At 47.0% G+C, this 20073-nt stretch overlaps 1 protein-coding gene across 3 annotated transcripts in view; it reads right to left on the bottom strand.

Annotated features, from left to right (window-relative positions):
• LOC138521097 (zinc finger protein ZFP2-like) overlaps positions 1-20073 on the bottom strand; it is a 120564-nt gene that overhangs the window by 38684 nt on the left and 61807 nt on the right. Inside the window, exon 2 of one of the 3 annotated variants that reach the window (XM_069633664.1) lies at positions 1123-1166. The exons of the other annotated variants lie outside the window; for them this stretch is intronic. The gene's annotated coding sequence lies outside the window, so the exon portion shown is untranslated. The remainder of the gene's footprint in view (positions 1-1122; positions 1167-20073) is intronic. 3 annotated transcript variants of the gene reach the window in all.

Raw genomic sequence — 20073 nt, 5'->3', positions numbered from 1 at the left:
CGGAGTGGTGGATTTTAAAAGTACAGAGGCACTTGATACAACTGGTTGGGCCAGCATCCCTGTTTTCAGCATATACATTCAAACTTAGAGTTTAATTGACAGAGGTGCGAAGTACGGAATTTGCACTTTTAAATAAAAACGCGCATCAGTGAAAGGAAATATAAAAAAATGTTTTAAAAAAAGGTAATCCAAAGCAACAGCGAAACGCTGACACACTTAACAGCATTGTAACACAACAAAGGAGGGCAACACACAACTGTGTATCATTTTGAAAAGGCAGTGGAGAGACCCATTAGGTATGGACCCAAAGCGCTGTGCAGAGTGTGGCCAAAGGAGACACAAGGTTACCTTAGAAAGACAGTAGGACAGAGAGGAACAAAACTGTCTATCCCTTAGCCCTTAACCTCACTCAAAAAGGTTTCAAGGGACCTTTCCCTAGGAAGCGCTGGTGTGCCGGTTACAAAAAGGGGAGATAGTAAAAGAGGTCAAAGAAAATTCATTTTTGAATAACCGGAACAACATAACTGGTTGTTCAACTCTTGTGTGTCCTTGGTCACCATCAATAGAGTATCAACGTGAAAGTAAAAGTAAGGTTTACACCTGGGACTGAATATACATATACAAGGTAACAGATCTGAACTGTCTATTACGGGTACTATATAACTTTACTATCCCATAGACAGATCAATATTTCCCAGGGTGACTCTACAAATAAAAAGACCCCACATTGGAAACAGGTATTAGGACAATGTCATTCTACTGCTGAAACCCATATTTATGAATACAGCAGGTCCCCACTATTGGGGATGTACCCGTTTTCAAGTGTAGATCAAGTGAAGACAAACATATAGGTTACGTAATCCCTTCGAGTAAAGTGTTTTTGTAGTGGAAGGGGACGTAAGGCTATGCTAAAAGACATTAAAGGTTGTTCATGGTCATGGTAGAGTATGTTTTGGTTCTCCGCCACATCACAACCGCTGTCTACCGGTTTCAGTGGTGTATTTTAGGTGTAACCACTTTCTTCAGGACAGTCTTCTAAAAACAAAGGGGAAGGAGTCTATAATGGTGCATGGTGTTCAATCACCATGTTTCTGCCAGTAGGGTTTGTTCTTTATACATTACCCCAACTTCCAGTGCCAGAACAGGAAAAAGTTCCCAGGGGAAACCTAAGGGAAAACAAAGACAACAAAGCCTTAGTAGCTCCCAAAGACTGCCATGCGCACTAAATGCTAGGAGACTGCAGGTGAAATCACTGCGTCACCTTTCATAAGACCAAGGACAAGCCTATAAGGTCAAGTATAACACAAAACAGATACATGTAGAAAAAGGGGGGCCAACAGACAGTGTCATAATCAAATCTGTGGTTCACTTATGTGGTAGCAGTTGAATTGAAACTATTAAAAACATAATGCATGTTGTTCTCTTAAGTGACCAATCTGGGACAGTATCCTTGAAAAGACAAGAACGAGAAACAAGTAGATCTACAGCCTCTGGTAATTTGGATAGGAAAGTAAAGTGCCACATGTACTAACCTTCTCGCCTGACAAAGTTATTGATTCGATGTTGTAAGACCACACAGTAGCCGAGTGATGGTGGCTGAAAGAAAAAACAGCAAGTACCACTCAGAGTGTGTGTTCATTTTTTTCAATTCTGTTTAAATCAAGGTCACGCGCTCCCTAGGTTTTCAAAAAGATGGTAAACGCGGGAGCGAGAGAGAAAATGAAGAAGGAAAACTTCTACCATTACTGGCCGGAATGCTTACTTGTTGTCCAGAGACCACGGCTCCGCTCCTGCAAACCCCGAAACTACGGAGAAGCCGTAGCCGGGTCTGTGATGAATGGATGATACGCCAGGGACACGTGACCTACGTCACGTGAGCGTTTTCCCTTTCGCGTATGCGTCCGAGCGAGGAAAACAGCTGTATGCGGATTTTCCTTCGCGTGCGCGTCCAAAACAAAGGGAAACAAGACCCAAAGGAAGGCTTTGCACGACATTGAGTCACGCAATATGTGCACCCTGGCGAGGGTAGTAAAGCTATATAGAAGTAAATAAATAAATTATATATAGATTAATGTCCAGATATGTACTATCTCTATCCCTCATGTCGCCGATGCTGACAAATAGAGGAAGTGGCATGTACTTGTAGTGGGCATAATGTTCTTCTGCTGGTAATACTCCAAAACACAAATAGCTTTTTGTGGGTCGCATATATGTTGGAGTGTAATTTAATTTGATGGATATGGGCAGAAATCAAATAGGGTGTGGCCCCATTTTGTTTTTTCATATTGTTTTTTTAAATGGGAGTAAGTAAATACCTGTCTGATCATATCATGACAGAGAGGGCCTGCCAGGGAATGGATTCATTAAGGCCCCTTGAGTCCGTTTTGAGGCGAAAAATCCAGTTTTGCTCACGTTTAAGAAGCATGCTGGCAACATCGCCTCCTCTTCGTGGGCACCTGATCTTTTCTATTATATTCCATCTTATATCCTCAGGTTTGTGTTTTAGGGCCAGAAAATGGGCTACTAGAGGTGCATTTTCCCACCTAGTTCTAATGCAGGACATGTGTTCCTGCATCCGTTTTTTTATAGCTCTACTAGTCATACCTACATACAAACATACAACAGATTGCAAGGACATGTGACCATATATACCACGTTTGTTGTATTGCAATTAGTCAGGGAGTTCTGTGTCCAGGGGGTACGAAGCCCCAGCTCTAACGATTTGGTGCGTGTGGTCAGATCACACACATTACACCTGCCACATGGTGTATGTCCCGTAGCAGGTGTAGTGTTCCATAGGGTGGTAGATGTATCTTTTCCCTGTTCTCTATAGGAATGAACTAAGGTGTCCCTGATGTTTTTTCTTTTTCTGATGGCAAAGCGTGGAGGGGCAAGATCCCCTACATTCAGTATGGGCCAGAGCTTAAGGATTTCCCTTTTGATTTGGTTGATTTTAGAGGAGTATCCAAAGATTGCTGTGATCGTTTGTTGTCCCTCCGGACGTCTGGCCTGTTGTAATGTGACTTCCCGGGGAATGTTTCTCGCCCGTTTTCTGGCTTGCCTAATGATTCTAGTCGGATATCCTCTTTCCAGGAGACGTTCTTTCAAAACAAGAGATTGAACATCATACTCTTGTAGGCTAGAGCAGTTTCTTCTATATCTGAGGAACTGCCCGAAGGGCAGATTATCCCGCAAGCTTTTGGGGTGAAAGCTAGAATATTGTAGCAAAGAATTTCGTTCTGTGGGTTTTCTAAAGACCGTTGTGGTCAAGGCTACGGAGTTGGCACTTATCTCTACATCAAGAAATATTGTGTAGTTTTCTTTGTCGCACTATGGCTGAATTTTAGGTATCTGTTTCTAGAGTTAAGCCAAAGAATGAACTCATTTAGTGTGGCTTCCTCCCCCGTAAACACTAGGAGAATGTCGTCAATATAGCGAGCCCATACTGTGATGTTATCCCAGTATGGGTTTGTATGGGGGTAAATGTATGTTTCCTCAAAATGAGCCACATATAAGTTGGCCAAAGACGGAGCAAAAGTTGCTCCCATCGCAGTACCTGAGCACTGTTGGAAAAATGTTTCCCCATATAGGAAGACATTTTTTGTTAGTGCTATTTCTGTTAGTTGTAAAATGAACTGGGCTGGCATTTCCAAACTTGACCCCATTTCTTGTAGGGTTCTCTCCACTATACGTAAGGTCTCCATTTGGGGGATGTTTTCTTCCACTACAAAAACACTTTACTCGAAGGGATTACGTAACCTATATGTTTGTCTTCACTTGATCTACACTTGAAAACGGGTACATCCCCAATAGTGGGGACCTGCTGTATTCATAAATATGGGTTTCAGCAGTAGAATGACATTGTCTTAATACCTGTTTCCAATGTGGGGTCTTTTTATTTGTAGAGTCACCCTGGGAAATCTTGATCTGTCTATGGGATAGTAAAGTTATATAGTACCCGTAATAGACAGTTCAGATCTGTTACCTTGTATATGTATATTCAGTCCCAGGTGTAAACCTTACTTTTACTTTCACGTTGATACTCTATTGATGGTGACCAAGGACACACAAGAGTTGAACAACCTTGATGTTGTTACAGTTATTCAAAAATGAATTCTCTTTGACCTCTTTTACTATCTCCCCCTTTTTGTAAGCGGCACACCAGCGCTTCCTAGGGAAAGATCCCTTGAAACCTTTTTGAGTGAGGTTAAGGGCTAAGGGATAGACAGTTTTGTTCCTCTCTGTCCTACTGTCTTTCTAAGGTAACCTTGTGTCTCCTTTGGCCACACTCTGCACAGCGCTTTGGGTCCATACCTAATGGGTCTCTCCACTGCCTTTTCAAAATGATACACAGTTGTGTGTTGCCCTCCTTTGTTGTGTTACAATACTAGTTTGTTAGGGCTTCACCCTGCTCACTGCACTTGTAGTGCCCTTGATGGTTTATAACTACGCTTAACAGCACAACAGCAGACTTAGTAAGCGACTTCGTGAAGCACTCGCTCGAGAAGCGCTGCGTTCACGTAGATAAAGGAAACTTGGGTAAGTGGGAGGAGTTTTTCCTTGGTTAAACTCCTACAATCTCCTACAAGGCACAAAAACAGACAAAAACAGCTGATTAGGCACTTTTTGAGTCAAATAAGTCTGTGGCTCCTTAAGCAGCTGAAAAAGTCTTTAACAAAGTCCACAAAGCAGCGTTCCCAGCGTAACAGCAGACTTAGTAAGTGACTTCATGAAAACATTATTCATAGTAAAGCTATCCATCCATTTGGAACGTAGCAATAATTATTCCAATTTATAAAAAGGGCAATCTGGGCAGATCCAGAGAACTATCACCCGATTGCCTTACTGAATGTAGATAGCAAACTCTTTACAAGCATTATCTTAAAAGAACTGGAATGTTCAGCAGACACGAATGGGATCCTCTGTGGAGAACAGATTGGGTTCAGGAAGAGGACATGAAAATGGAAAATCCAAGCAGACCCTGTGTCCGGGATGACCCCCTAACCGAAAGAAGCACCAGCAACAACATGGCCACCTGTTCCAGCCATGGACAACTACCGTGATAGGTACCCTACCGGCCGATCATATGCTCCTGCTACCATGGAAAATCTACCCAGAGTGGACAAAGAGACACAGGATAGAGCTGGAGACAACTGCATGGACAGACTTGACTAACGGCATCAAACTGAAGACGCCATGTTGCAGGTCGTTAGAGACATCCCGACGACATAGCCCCGTTAGACATGAAGCACACGCGCAATCCACGCAATTGGGACACACACGCACCAATCTACATGAAGAACATGTACAATTCAATGAGATAGAGGACGGTGACACATACACACTATCAGCACGTTTGTTTTTTTGTCATTAGGCATGCTATAGCACTGCAGAAACACAAGAAGCAAAGAAGAGCTTTTGTATATGCTTGCAGATGCCTACATACAGTTAACTGCATACAATTACCCTATGGAAGGACAGGAACACTCAAGGGACCTGACCAACCGTAAAACTCTCACTACCCTATGGACACTATGAGAACTCCATAATAGCAGCCAGAGCAGGCCTTAGGAGAATACAGTAGTCAGCAATGGTCTCAGATAAATCCCAAGCCGCAAGGTGCTATGCTAGCAGAAAGAACACCAGCGTGAGCAACATGCTGCCAAGGCCACCATGTTGCAAGGTGACATTCCACATCCCGAGCCAGGGTGACTTTGGCTGCAGCAAAGAATGCTCCCTCCAAAATACAAGCTAAATTCTAGTTAATTGAGCTTGTAAGAGTGATCTCAAACCACGTGACTCGGCCGAGCTTAGAACGGACTAAGACTAGGAGGCTGGGAACGAGTTACCGCCCCACAGCCAGACAGCAACTCGCAACATACTCAATACCTCCAACCACCTCGTACGATGGGAATGGAACACTCTTACGGCATTAGTCGTCCACACACTATTGTAATACGCAGACACATAGTTGCAACTTGCTGAGACATAGTCGACATGTAGTGGGAACAGGTGTCTCGCGGGCTGGGAATGCAGTTGGTCCTTGACTTGGGGGCCCGCACCCTGACCAATTACGATGCTGGTGTCTGGGGCAGGTGACGTGGGTTACCAACCAATCACTGGGCTTCCCTACTGTAACATTTTTAGAAATAGTAACTTTCGATGATGATCCAAGTAGACCACCTGACACAGTAACGTCCAATAACAATTCTTCTCTATAGGGTCCTATACTGGACCTACTACTCAGGAGCCAATCCTGGGCATTGGTAGGTTTTGGAGGGCGTTTGCTGAGTGACGGTGGTTATAACATCACGAGGATACAAAACTGGCCTGCGAGCCAGAATGCCACGAAATGTGCCTGGATCGCTCCTAGCATATGACCCCTGTGCCTTTTGCATAATAAACCACAGTAACCCTTGCTCCTTGTGTGGACCTGGACTTCTTTGGGACCACGGAAGGAGTTAGAGCCTTCCGTGAACGGGGAGTCCACGGACCCTTGGCACGTCTCTGCCGGCCCCAGAAATTACCCTAACAAGTTGGAGGTCCCTGCAATATCGTTTGTGACATCACCTGGCCAGGTGCTGCCTCCTCAGACGTCGGACCTCGGAGGACTGCAGGACCCTCGCGGGAATTGAGAGAAAACTGGATTGCACAAACGGAGATTGGTCGTTGGGAGCCGACTTCACAAATTATCCCGCTCGCGATTTGCGAGTTGTCAACGCAGTCCACAAGGGGCGAGACGAGCCAAAAGATATGAGTCAGCGGCCGAGTGGCGCCGGCAGGCATGTAACAACGTAAGTGTGGTCCATGAAATGAGCAACCCAGTTTGTGTGGGTGGGGGGATACGTAAATAGAATGAGGGGAGTGTAATTTGTGATGATTTTCTTCTTTTGACATTTAAGTGTTGGGTAGCACGTGCATGGTGGTAGGGATTGGAGCGTAGGTAGCAGTCCCTTTTCTGTGTCTAGCAAGTGTTCAGGCTGCGAGGCAACAGGTTCTTGTGTTAAGCAGGGTCGGTCGCTCAAGAGGCTTGGATTGTGAATGTATATGTAGATGTGATGGATTCCTATTAGTCCGACGTTTTAGCTCGGTGAATAGATGATGTATTCCCCTAAGAGTTAGCCGAAGCTAACTTAAATTGCGGAAGGTGATTTAGCAGGTTAAGTTTCCCCCGTGAGAAACGTGTCACACATCTGGCGACGCGACAGGTGCAGTCTAATTACATAGAATTGATATTGAATTGATGAGCACACTCCACTACTGGGAGGTGGGAAGACAGCTGTGTGGCATTGTGGGTTTGGTGTGGGGTTGAAATAATGCACTGTTGTTCTGTGCGCTCACAAGGTGTTCCAAACCTTAGTTTGGTAGTTAATCACAACTAAAGTCAACGGGTTAGCGACCCTGTCTCAACCCATTCGTCATTATAACACAACAGAAACAGAATATATTTATTCAAAATATTCCTCAAACTTAGTTCGCTACAAATAACTTGCTGTCCCTACAGAATATCTCTTTTATCCCTCATTCAGATGTACCTCGCCTTAGTGGTGCGCTGGTGCATCGCCTGTCAAGGTTAGGGGATAAAAGAGAAAACTTGCCCTGTTCTCTATCACTAATTTAAATGATCTACTAAAAATAGGTGCGCACTACTACTGAAAGTCAATCTGACTGTTTTTTATTATTGTTGCTTCCATTTCATGTGACTTATCAACAAAGAGCAATACCATTTGAATAATATCCTTATACAATATGTGTTTCACTGTTAATTCGTGTGGTTAAGAGCTAAAAGAAAAAAAGATAAAATTAACGCTGTGATTGTACGGGCCCATTTTTGTTCTATATGGGTTCTGGGGGTTGGTGTCTTGCGCTCCGTCTTTCACTGTGTGGAGGGCGTCTCAATTCTGATTGTGGGACTTCAAATTTTTCATTCTTCCCGTCCCTCACTCGATGTTTACTCAGTGAGGGATGCAGCAGACGTTTGCCGCGAGACGTGCATCGATATTGGAAAAACAAACATATTAGAGGTACTGCAAAAGTGGACATATGTCAGTACAGCATATAGCACCGGATATCCTAAGAACAGACTGATTTCACTTCTGGCCAAGTGTGAGACAAAAAGACCACCCCAGGAATGATATTCCCCTGTGAGGAATAATGAATAACATTGAATCGATGATCCAATAGGACACACTGCCACTGAGTAAACATCCAGTGAGGGATGGGAAGAATCTAGGGCGAGGTACATCTGAATGAGGGATAAAAGAGATATTCTGTAGGGACAGCAAATTATTTGTAGGGAACGAAGTTTGAGGAATATTCTGAATAAACCTTAGTTTGGTGACATCACCCATAGGCCATTGCATAGGACATTGAGTTGTGAGTGATGAAGGATTAGCAGGACTGCATTGGGATTGCTGGACAGGTGAACGAGCAGCAGTGCGCGGGCGGCGCCTGCGCATGATTGAGGTGGTGTGCCGAACTGCAGCAGCTCTGGTGAAGACAGGGCAGTACGAGAATATGCTGCATAAGGTACAGAGGTTCGTAGAAAAAGGAAAAAGAGAAGAGAGAAATAATATAAACTGCATTGCATAACCTACGATTTTCTTTCCCCCTTGCATTGACAGCGGGGATCGCAATCCTCAGTTAGAGGTCAGGTAAAATACAAATCGATACTGTTTTCCACGAGAGGGTAACGAGGGAAATGTATACCGAATCATGAAAAATGGTGACCCCCATACAGCACATGTGTAAGACCATGTCCCTCTACAAGGATAAGATAGTTAAATACAGTCTACAATGGTCTAAAGTTACTGAAGGGAAGATAATAAGATCATGGCTGCCTAACGGCATTTTCTCCAAAGACGCGCTGCAATCACTACAGACCCACCTACAGAACACATATAAGGGAAAGAAGTTAGCAAAACATATGGAGATCGTAAAACTATGGCACATGTTCCAGGAGGACAGGCCATGGATGATGAGCTTGTGGGGGGTGACGGAGGATGGAGCGGACCCATGCGCGCCACCTCCAGCACAACCCAGTGTCACCTTTGATGATTCAGAGGAGGAGCAGAGCGTATACCCATTACGGGACCTAGACGAAGTAAGGGAGCCACGAGAATTAAAAGCAGCATAAGGATATTCAAACACCACGTACAAGCCACCCCAATATGCCCCAAAGGTATACGCCACGAACATCCCGCAGCAAGAGAAGGGGGAGGAGGCCAACAGGCCAGGCCTCAGTGAGGAAGGGCTGCGGCCCACTAAAATGGAATTTGCAGGGATAGGCCCAGATGAATGGGTAGGGGCACAGCTACTGTTGAAGTTGCATGGGGTGACAACAGGGGAGGCAGAAGGTGCAACTAAGGCAATAGAGGAGTTGGAATTGGGACAGGGTTGTAGAGGAAGGGCGATGCATGTGGTAAGTAGGGAGCAGCAGCGGGAAAATGCTGAAAAGAAATCGGAGGAGGAGAGGAGGGAACAAAAGTAGACAATACTAAGGGGGCTGGAACTTCAGGGGCAGGAACGGAAGGAGCGGTGGCCTTATTGGGAAAGGAGTGGGAAGGGGCAACGGAAAGGGACACGAAGGGAGCAGGGCAGGTAGCAGAAATGGAGGAAGTGGGACAGGAGGTAGAGAGGGAGTAAGGGGAAGACGCAGAAAGAGAAATGGTGCTCTGGAGGAAAAATATATTATTGCAGACACGTAAGTATGAAGAGGGCAAATTAATAGAGCGGAGATTGGCGGGAATAACAAGGGAGCGTAATAACAATGACGAGCGGGAGCGGGCACTCAAAATGGTGAGAAAGGCAATCAAGGGGGCGTTAGACAGAAAACGACGCGACGAAGAGCGCTGGGAGAATCAACAGGATAGGTAGGTCTCTCACTAGTGTACAGCAGGTGGCGCAAGTATGTCCAGGGCACCTACGATAGGCAGAGAGGTAATACACTTGAGAGCACGGGAAGAGGAGAATGCATGTGGGTATAAAAATATTGATTTTGAGACTGTAACTGTACGTTAACCACATGCACGCAAATTGACATTCTCTGACGGATTTTGTAGCAATGAGGTAGGCGAGGACGGAGCCGACAAACAAAGTGATGAAGAAAGGGAAGGGCCTAGTAAACTTTATATTACACGCACAGGCACGGGAATGTCATGGGAGTATAAAACACAAAAGGAGAGAGACGGGGGACAACAGGCCAACAACACGACTCAAGAGACAGCAGAAGGGGCGGCCCTGCAAATGCCTTATATATGCAGGTTTCAGGACCTCCCAGGGCACAGGAGAGATAGGGCAGCAATAACACAAACTAAGGGGCACACATGTTCACACCGGGACACCCCGCACAGGCCACATACAATAGAGGTAACAGACATAGGTGCAGAAGCAGAGGATGAGAGAGGGCCTATTCAGATACAGCAGTATAGATGCACACCAGAAGACAGTATGTAGCCTGGAAGCACACAGATAACGAGAACATCAAGTGCAGACGACCCTCTCGAAGCAGAGGGGCGGTTCAGTGGATATATGAAATGGAAAAATTGACAACGGGGCACAGGTTGGCGGTAGGGGACGTCAAGGGCTTGCTGGTCTCCATATTAGGTGATACAGCAGATATTTGGAAAAGGGCAGGGTTCCCAGGGGTGACCACACAGAGCATGGCAGGGCCCCTTCGCAAATTGCAGACACGCAGACACAATACCCTGACATGTCAGATTTAGGAGCAATCACGTCACGCAAGATGCGGGACGATGAGGACCCCTGTTACTTGCATCTAAGAGATTCAAGAGCTTTGGTGCCATGAGACTAGGGAGCGTGGGATACAACGATAGCGATCTTTTATCACATCTTGATAAAGGGGTTACCAGAGCCGGTACAGAGACAAATGAAAAAGTTGGTAGGGATGGAAGCTAAGGCATGGTCAGAAATACAATTTACAATAGTACACCATTGCAGGCTATGACGAGAGAAGATGAAGCAAAAGGCTGAGGGCAGGAAAGCAGACAAAGCAAAACTAGTTCAAAATAAACTGGCTAAGTACGCCCTAGAAGGGGCACTTATAACTAGCCCAGCCCCGCAACCACAGATCGCAGTATCGCAATCCCAACTCCAACCGCAGCAACAGTATACTACTGTGCAGCGATTCACACCTCAATTGGGAGGAGGGTACGCACAAATGGGTGGTAACCAAACCAACTATAGAGGAAGGGGAGGGTTCCAGAGAGGGCGTCCAGGAGGAGGATTCAGGGGCTTCCCACAGAGACAGGGTAAAGGAGGGGTAGGATTCCCATGGCAAACGTCAGAGCCACCGCAGTGCTGGACCTGCGGACAACTAGGGTATATTTCCCGTACATGCAGAAGTAGGGGAATGCAACCAGGATGGGGCGAACAAGGACAACAGAGCTACCAGAGTGGGCAGAATGGGTATTACATGCAAGACGTCCGACAGACGGGGCAGTCAAAAAAGGCTCCACAGCAAAATGTACACCAACCCCAGGTGCAGCAGCAGACAATACCAGTAACCCAACACCTACAAGCACCACAAACAAGCAGCTACAACCACAACACATGGCAACACCACAGCCCCAACATGCACAATCAGTCACACAGTTGACGCAACTACAAGACGACTCCCCAAAACCCATGGACACAACGGCAATGATATCCGTGACAAGGATGGGTGGAGTGACACTAGTGGGCATAGCTCTTACACTGGGAATGGACAGTCATTGTACCCACAATAGGACAGCTCACACGCAAACTTGATGTGTCCCATCCTATCAGTAACACCTAACCCTGTGGGGGAACCTCACATATGGGTGGCTATAGGTGACAAAATCTTTTCCTTCCTGGTTGACACTGGGGCGACTAGGTCATGTATACAGGAGGGAAAATACAAGTTGGCAGGTGACGCCATGAACACACAAGGATTCTCTGGGGCTCGAGAAGTGGTTTCCTTTACTGATAACATCTCCTTAGCAATAGGAGATCACAACATATCACTACCCCTACTTTACTCCAAGCAGGCACCTGAAAACATATTGGGACGTGACATAATGTCATGGGTACTAGCCTAGGTTACACTACCAAGTCACCTTCATATTCAATTCATGAAGGCAAGGGGGAAAAACAGGCAGGAGCACTGTGGGTGAGAGCATGGCGAGCAAGGACAGGGTTAATACACATTTCACCCATTGGTACTCCCTGCGCTCATAGAGTAACATGAACTTCCTGTTCCAGTAATATGGATCATTTAGTGCCAACCCGGAATTAAGTTGAACGCTCTAGTCTTCGGGTGTGGCTCTCTATAAAAGCCACGCCCGATGAACAAGCCATGCTTTGTGTGCATTCTGTAGCCTCGAGCACACGCGTACCTGGTTCCTGACTCCAGAAACTTCTACAGCATTCCACAGATTTTGCGACCGGCAAGTCAATCCTCTTCACTGCGGACACCCGTGCCTGAAAAGAGAAGAACAGAGACGTTAACTGACCTGCAGTTTTCTACTCACCTTTTTCTAGCGGCCGTCCAGAGGTTTCCGCGACTTCCTCTTCAACTCGCAGACCGGCAAGTCACTCCCGCTTCGTCTTCTCAGCAGGCGCTTCTGGATTTTCCGACTCCGGGCAACTTTTGGCAACCTGCAAAGAGAAAAGCAAAGGAAAAGGCGGGTTAGAACTCGAAGAACACATTGTTTGTAATAATCTCCATAGATAATACGAACCAAACTCTTCACACGCTCTAACCCAGTGAAACAACTGGGAATCCACAGACATACAGCACTTACCTGATCCGATTTTAGCGATCCAGTGCACACAGCTGCCATTCTGGCAGCACAAAAGGTCCAGTGAGGTAACTGGCCCTGGGACAATCTTCAGGAGAATCAGGACTCCACTAACCCAATAAACGGCGGTGTTTAACATCACGGCACCAGCACAGCAGCTACTAAAACCAGTACCAGGCCAGCGCGTCAGCCAGCAAAACCAGTACGAAGCCAGCGCGACAGCCAACTTGTCCCGCACCGTAGCGCTCCTGCAGAGGCAGGACGGAGAGCCCACCATCCCAAATTAAGAGGTGAGCACCCTAGACACTGTATCCCAGCACACAGGGAATTGGGGAAGAGGGTTCCCTGAGTTTACGTAACACCACTCACCAACCCGTCATTCTCCTTACAGGTAGAATCCCAATATCCCGGGTGAGGGGAGAGCAGGGTAGGGGTCGGCGGACTCCATCGCTGCTGCAGAGATTCAGGTGAGCGTGACAGAACACAAAGCGTACCTTAAACACCTCCGCCTGAGCGATGGAGACCTCGGAGGTGGATCAGCTGTCACAGTTATTGGGGGAGCTGCGGGCTGAGGTGCATGCATCTTGTTCTGAGACAAACGCCTTGAGGCGTGAACTGGTAGTGAACAGGGACAAAACAGACGAGATTGCCCGCCAATTACTACAGACTCAAGCGGGATTGGCTCCGTTGCCAGGGGGAGCCACGGCCGCACCAACATCACCATCCCAACCCATAGCACCAACAGTACAAGTAGTCCTTCCAGGTAACATACCACTGGCGCCCCGGAGAGGTTTTTAGGAGAGCCCAAACGGTTCAGGACTTTCATGAACCAGTGTCGTCTACATATCCTGTGCAAACCAGGGTTATTTCCCACAGACCAATCGAAAGGGGCCTTTGTGTTGTCATACTTGAGGGGATATGCAGCGGACTGGTCCATTCCATTAGTCAATAGGGACGACCCTTTGCTCCGGAATTTTGCCGCTTTCCAGCGTGAGTTGGAAAAGCTCTTTGCCCGCAGCACACAAGGACACGCCTTGGATGACGAGTTGTTATCCCTTCGGCAAGGAAACCGGGATCTTTTGGCTTATGTAGCAACTTTTAATCGTCTGGTAGCCGAAACAAACTGGCCCGAAGAAAAACGAAAAACTCTATTTTACCGAGGTCTATGAGGAGAGCTCAAAGATGTCCTGGCACAAGTAGTTAACCCACCTGATGGGTGTGCAAATACATTGACCTAGCAATCCAGCTTGATCACTGCTTACAAACCCGAAGGGCCGACCACACACGCTTTGAGAGCAGGGCGTTTTACATGCAGCCCAAGGAGACGCCTGTTCGCCAGCCCGTGAAAGCACATTCTGAACCCATGCAATTGGGTGGAGTTTGAGGTCCACTCACCAAGGCAGAATGTGACAGAAGGCGGCAAGAGCAGTTATGCTTGTAGTGTGGACAATCTGGCCATTTTCTCCGTAATTGCCCGGCTAAACCCCCTCGAAAGACTGTTGGAGCTATGGACGGAGCAAAGGAAACTACTGAGGCGGAAAACTCCAACGCCCGACAGACATACAGGTCGGTCTGTCGAGCGCAACTAAGAATCCCTTGACCTCCCACTTTACCATCCCGGTGACCATCGTGGACCAACACCAGCCCTCCAGGTTACACGCACTTGAAGCATTCGTGTATAGTGGAGCCATTGGAAATGATTTGGACTTGGAGACGGCAGACAGGATTGGGTTACCAGTCTGTGCAAAGGAAACCATAGACAATGTAACCGCTGTCGACGGAACTCAGCTACTCTCAGGCCCGGTTACCCCTTGTACTGCAAAGGTCATTATGCTCTGTCAAGATGGACATAAGGAAGAAATCTCATTTGATCTGATTTCGGCTCCACAATTCTAGATGATTCTTGGCATACTTTGGCCTGAGAAACACAACCCGCTCATAGATTGGCGTAGCAGGTCATTAACCTTTCCAGAATACCAGGGCTGCAAACACTGTTATGAGACAGGTCGGGCACCGGAACATCCGATATCTGCATTCCAGAAGACACTCCCAGTATTGGGGATACTAGGGGTTTTACCCACAGAATACCAGGATTTTCAAAACGTATTCGCCAAAGAACAAGCCAACACACTACCCCCGCATCGTTCAAACGACTGCCAGATAGACCTGGTACCGGGGGCAAAGGTATCGTGTAGCCGCATATATGCCCTGACAGAAGGGGAAAACGCCCATCTAAAAACCTACTTGGACCAATATCTCACAAATGGTTTCACCCGACCTTCCAAATCCCCGGCGGCTTCTCCCCTCTTCTTCATACCAAAGAAGGAGGGGGACCTAAGAACGTGCATCGATTATCGTGCGTTAATAAGGTCACGGTAAAGCACTGGTACCCGTTACCTCTAATTCCTGTGTTGTTCGACCAAGTACGACAAGCGCAAGTGTTCAGGAAACTGGATCTTTGAGGGGCCCATCACCTGGTGCCCGTAAAAGAGGGTGATGAATGGAAGACCGCGTTGCGCACTAGGTATGGCCTCTACGAGTATCAAGTAATGCCGTTCGGGCTATGTAATGCGTCAGTGGCATTCAAACACTTTATGAATGATGTCCTGCGAGAACGCTAGACTTATGTGCCATAGTGTACATAGATGACATCCTCATTTTTACTCGGCTACAGTACAAGAACATGTATAGCATGTGCAGGCAGTTCTCCACAAGTTATGCGAAAACCACTTATATGCCAAGCTTGAAAAATGCTTCTTCCAAGTTGAGTTTCTAGGATTTGTGTTGTCACCAGAAGGTATCTGAATGGACAACAGGAAAGTTTAGGCGATCTTCACCTGGCCATCACCCTCGTCTCTAAAGGGAGTGCAGAGTTTTCTTGGTTTTGACAACTTCTACCAACGTTTTATACCAGGTTTTTCGCACATGTTGCTTCCTATTACTAACCTCCTACGTAAGCACCGAAAATTAGAATGGACTCCCGAAGCAGAAGAGGCCTTTCTTGATCTAAAGAGCAGATTTACATCAGCCCCTGTATTACAACATCCACAACCAGACCTCCCTTAGATCGTTGATACTGATGCTTCAAGTGTAGCCATGGGAACGGTCTTATCCCAACGGAATCCTGACACTGGTTATCTACACCGCGTGGCTTTCTGGTCGAAGAGGTTTTCTCCAGCAGAACTGAATTATGCAGTTACGGATAAGGAACAACTTGCGATTAAAGAGGCCCTCAAGGAATGGAGACATTATTTACTCGGAGCTAAGCATACCATTACCATAATAACCGACCATCGAAACCTCCAGTACTTGCGCTTGGCTAAAGCACAATCATCTCGACAGCTTCGCTGGGCTCTGTTCCTATCGGAATATGATTTTCTAATCACTTACCGGCCCGGAGTAAGAAACGGGAAGGCAGACGCTTTATCACGCATCAGCAAAGGGAAACAAGCTTACAGCATTCCTGATCCGGTAGACATCATTTCTGGTGACAAAATGCTGGGTCTGTGTGGAGATGATTCTTCATGGGAGGCATTCAAGCAGAAGATAAAGGACAGCCTGCCCGTAAGAGAATTACGAACATGGGGAGCCAAGGGAGTCAACTTTTTCATCAAGGACGGCCTACCATATTACCGAGACCGTCTTTACCTCCCGACGCGTGCCTTGCTGGAAGAAATACTCGCTAACTACCACAATTCGCCAAATTGAAGGACACCCAAGAGTGGCAAAGACTACTGAAAATGTTGAAAGATCCTACTGGTGGCCAACTTGGCGACAAGACACCCACGAATTTGTTAGCTCATGTGGAACATGTGCTCAAAATAAGGCCTCGAGACAAAAACCAGCTGGCTTATTGCAACCACTGGCGATACTGCCCACACCCTGGCACACTGTCTCAATGGACTTTGTCACAGACCTACCTCCCAGTTCCAGATTTAACACCATCCTTGTGGTGGTGGATGTATCCACCAAGATGGGCCATTTCATAGCCTTAAAAGGCATTCCAACTGCTCAGGCCTTGGCTCGGGTATTTCTCAATAACATTGTGAAGTTACATGGGTTTCTATCCATATTAGTCTCCGATAGGGGAAGTCAATTTGTGTCACGGTTCTGGAAACATTGTTGCGCTTTGGCCGGAATAGAAATCCGGTTGTCCACCAGTCACCATCCACAAACAGACGGGCAAACAGAGTGCACAAATCAAACTTTGGAGCAATACCTCTGTTGCCTATTACATCAGACAGACTGCTCTTGGGAGGAGATCCTGTGGATAGCTGAATACGCATACAATAATTCAATACACGCCTCCAAACGCATGACCCCGTTTTACACTTGTTACGTACGCAACCCAACAACTTCAACATCACCCCCTAAAGGCTATCGATATGCCAGCCATTAAGACCTTACACGAAAGAATCAAGCAACCAAAGATGCAGCAGTACATCTTGAGAAAGCTAAAGCTACACAAAAAAGATATGTTGACCGTCACCGACAAAAGGCCCCAAACTACCAGGCAGGAGATTCGGTATGGCTTGCATCTAAATATATAGCATTAAAAGGGGCCAGCAAATTCCAACCCAGGTTCTAAGGCCCGTTCACAATTGAAAGCGTAGTTACTCCTGTTGCCATGAGGTTGACCCTACCTCCACAAATGCGCATACACCCGGTTTTTCATGTTTCCTTGTTGAAACCCGTACACCCTGGGACTAGAACACTAACTCCACCCGCCCCCATAGTAATCAATGGGGAGGAACCAGAGTACGAGATCAAGCAAATACTAGATTCCAAAATAGTACAAAACACCTTGTATTACTTAGTGGATTGGAAGGGATATGGGCCCCAAGATAGGTCATGGGAGCCAAGCAAGAACATTCATGCACCCCGGTTACTACTCAAATTCCATCGAAACAATCCCACTAAGCCCGGTCCAGGAAGCACATCATTGGGAGAGGCCTTTGCAGGGGAGGACTGTCATGGGTACTAGCCTAGGTTACATTACCAAGTCACCTTCATATTCAATTCATGATGGCAAGGGGGAAAAACAGACAGGAGCACTGTGGGTGAGAGCATGGCGAGCAAAGACAGGGTTAATACCCATTTCACCCATTGGTACTCCCTGCGCTCATAGAGTAACATGAACTTCCTGTTCCAGTGATATGGATCCTTTAGTGCCAACCCGGAATTAAGTTGAACGCTCTAGTCTTCGGGCGTGGCTCTCTATAAAAGCCACACCCAATGAACAAGCCATGCTCCGTGTGCATTCTGTAGCCTCGAGCAGACGCTTACCTGGTTCCTGACTCCACAAACTTCTACAGCATTCCACAGCTTTCGCGGCCGGCAGGTCAATCCTCTTCACTGCGGACACCCGCGCCTGAAAAGAGAAGAACAGGGACGTTAACTGACCCACGGTTTTCTACTCACCTTTTTCCAGCAGCCGTCCAGAGGTTTCCGCGACTTCCTCTTCAACTCGCGGACTGGCAAGTCACTCGCGCTTTGTCTTCTCAGCAGGCGCTTCTGGATTTTCCGACTCCGAGCAACTTTTGGAAACCTGCAAAGCGAAAAACAAAGGAAAAGACAGGTTAGAACTTGAAGAACACATTGTTTGTAATAATCTCCATAGACAATACGAACCAATCCACAGACATACAGCACTTACCTGATCCGATTTTAGCGATCCAGTGCGCAAAGCTACCATTCTGGCAGCACGAAGGGGCCAGTGAGGTAACTGGCCCTGGGAGAATCAGGACTCCACTAACCCAATAAACGGCCTTGTTTAACATCGCAGCACCAGCGCAGCAGCCAGCAAAACCAGTACCAGGCCAGCACATCAGACAGCAAAACCAGTACCAAGCCAGCACATCAGCCAGCAAAACCAGTACCAGGCCAGCACATCAGCCAGCAAAACCAGTACCAAGCCAGCGCGACATCCAACTGGTCCCGCACCGTAGCGCCCTTGCAGAGGCAGGACGGAGAGCCCACCATCCCAAACTAAGAGGTGAGCCCCCTAGACACTGTATCCCAGCACACAGGGAATTGGGGAATGGGGTTCCCTGGGTTTAGGTAACACCACTCACTAATCCGTTGTTCTCCTTACAGGTAGAATCCCAATATCCCGGGTGAAGAGAGAGTAGTGCAGAGGTCGGCGGACTCCATCGCTCCTGCGGAGATTCAGGTGAGCGTGACATGAACAGACTGAACAGGACCATCTCCTTTACGGACAAAGGAATAATTTGCTACACACCAGGGATTCACATGCTCGCAGCTAGGCAAATACTTCAGGCATACTGTGGACAACGTGTGCAGAGGGAGAGCCTGTTGATGCAGAGGTTTTTCAGTACGGGACAGACATGGCCCTTGCATGTCTGCCCGGTATTGCAGGGAAAGTGTGGAGAAGACCAGGGGAGTACCTCTTCAGGCCAGAAACACCAGCTGATGAGAAGGAAGGATCATTTCTATCAATAGACATAGAGGGGATTGTGGCAAGAGAAGACTGGATTGCTGTACACGCACTAGATGACAAGGGGAAGGCATGGAGGGCCATTATAGCACTATCAGAATGGTGTCACTTAACACAAGTGTCCGATGAGGAATTGTTTTCACAGGTAAAATGAAGTAGCGAGATGATGTTGGGTATGAGTGTGTATGTCTGGCTACACATAATGTACAGAGAGATGGCACAGAAAATAGCAATGGCCTTGGAAGCTCCACCTCCCTTTTGCGAGGAGGACCTAACGAAGGTGCCCGAGACGCTATGGACTACCAGTCCGTATGACGTGGGTTGCATAAAAAGCATAGGAGGAGTGAGGATAAAACTGAAACAAGGAGCCATTCTACTGAGAGCCCGACAATACTCCTTGACCAAAGAAGCAGATGAAGGCATCTATGAGACAATCAGTGCCCTTATCGACAAGGGTATCTTGGTACCATCAGAATCTCTGTGCAACACTGCAGTGTACCCTGTACGCAAGGCGAATGGGGGGTCATGGCATTTCATACAAGATTTGCGACCCCTTAACCATATCATAGAAGCAGAGTAGCCAGTAGCAGCTAACCTGCAACAATCCTATGTGGCATCCCAGCTGAAGCTACATGTTTCACAGTTATCAACCTCAAAAATGCATTTTTCTCAATACCCCTGCGCCAAGATTAACAAGATTTGACAAGCTTCATGTACCGCAATCAGAAATGGAAACACACCAGTCTACCACAAAGGTACTGTGAATCCCCATCCATTTTTAACAGAATAATACAGATGGACTTGGCCAATGTACAAGCAAAAGGCACAGTACTG

Source organism: Ambystoma mexicanum, chromosome 13, assembly GCF_040938575.1.
Source record: "Ambystoma mexicanum isolate Mex_15411 chromosome 13, UKY_AmexF1_1, whole genome shotgun sequence".
Taxonomy (NCBI): domain Eukaryota; kingdom Metazoa; phylum Chordata; class Amphibia; order Caudata; family Ambystomatidae; genus Ambystoma; species Ambystoma mexicanum.
This window is presented reverse-complemented; position numbering and strand designations above follow the sequence as displayed.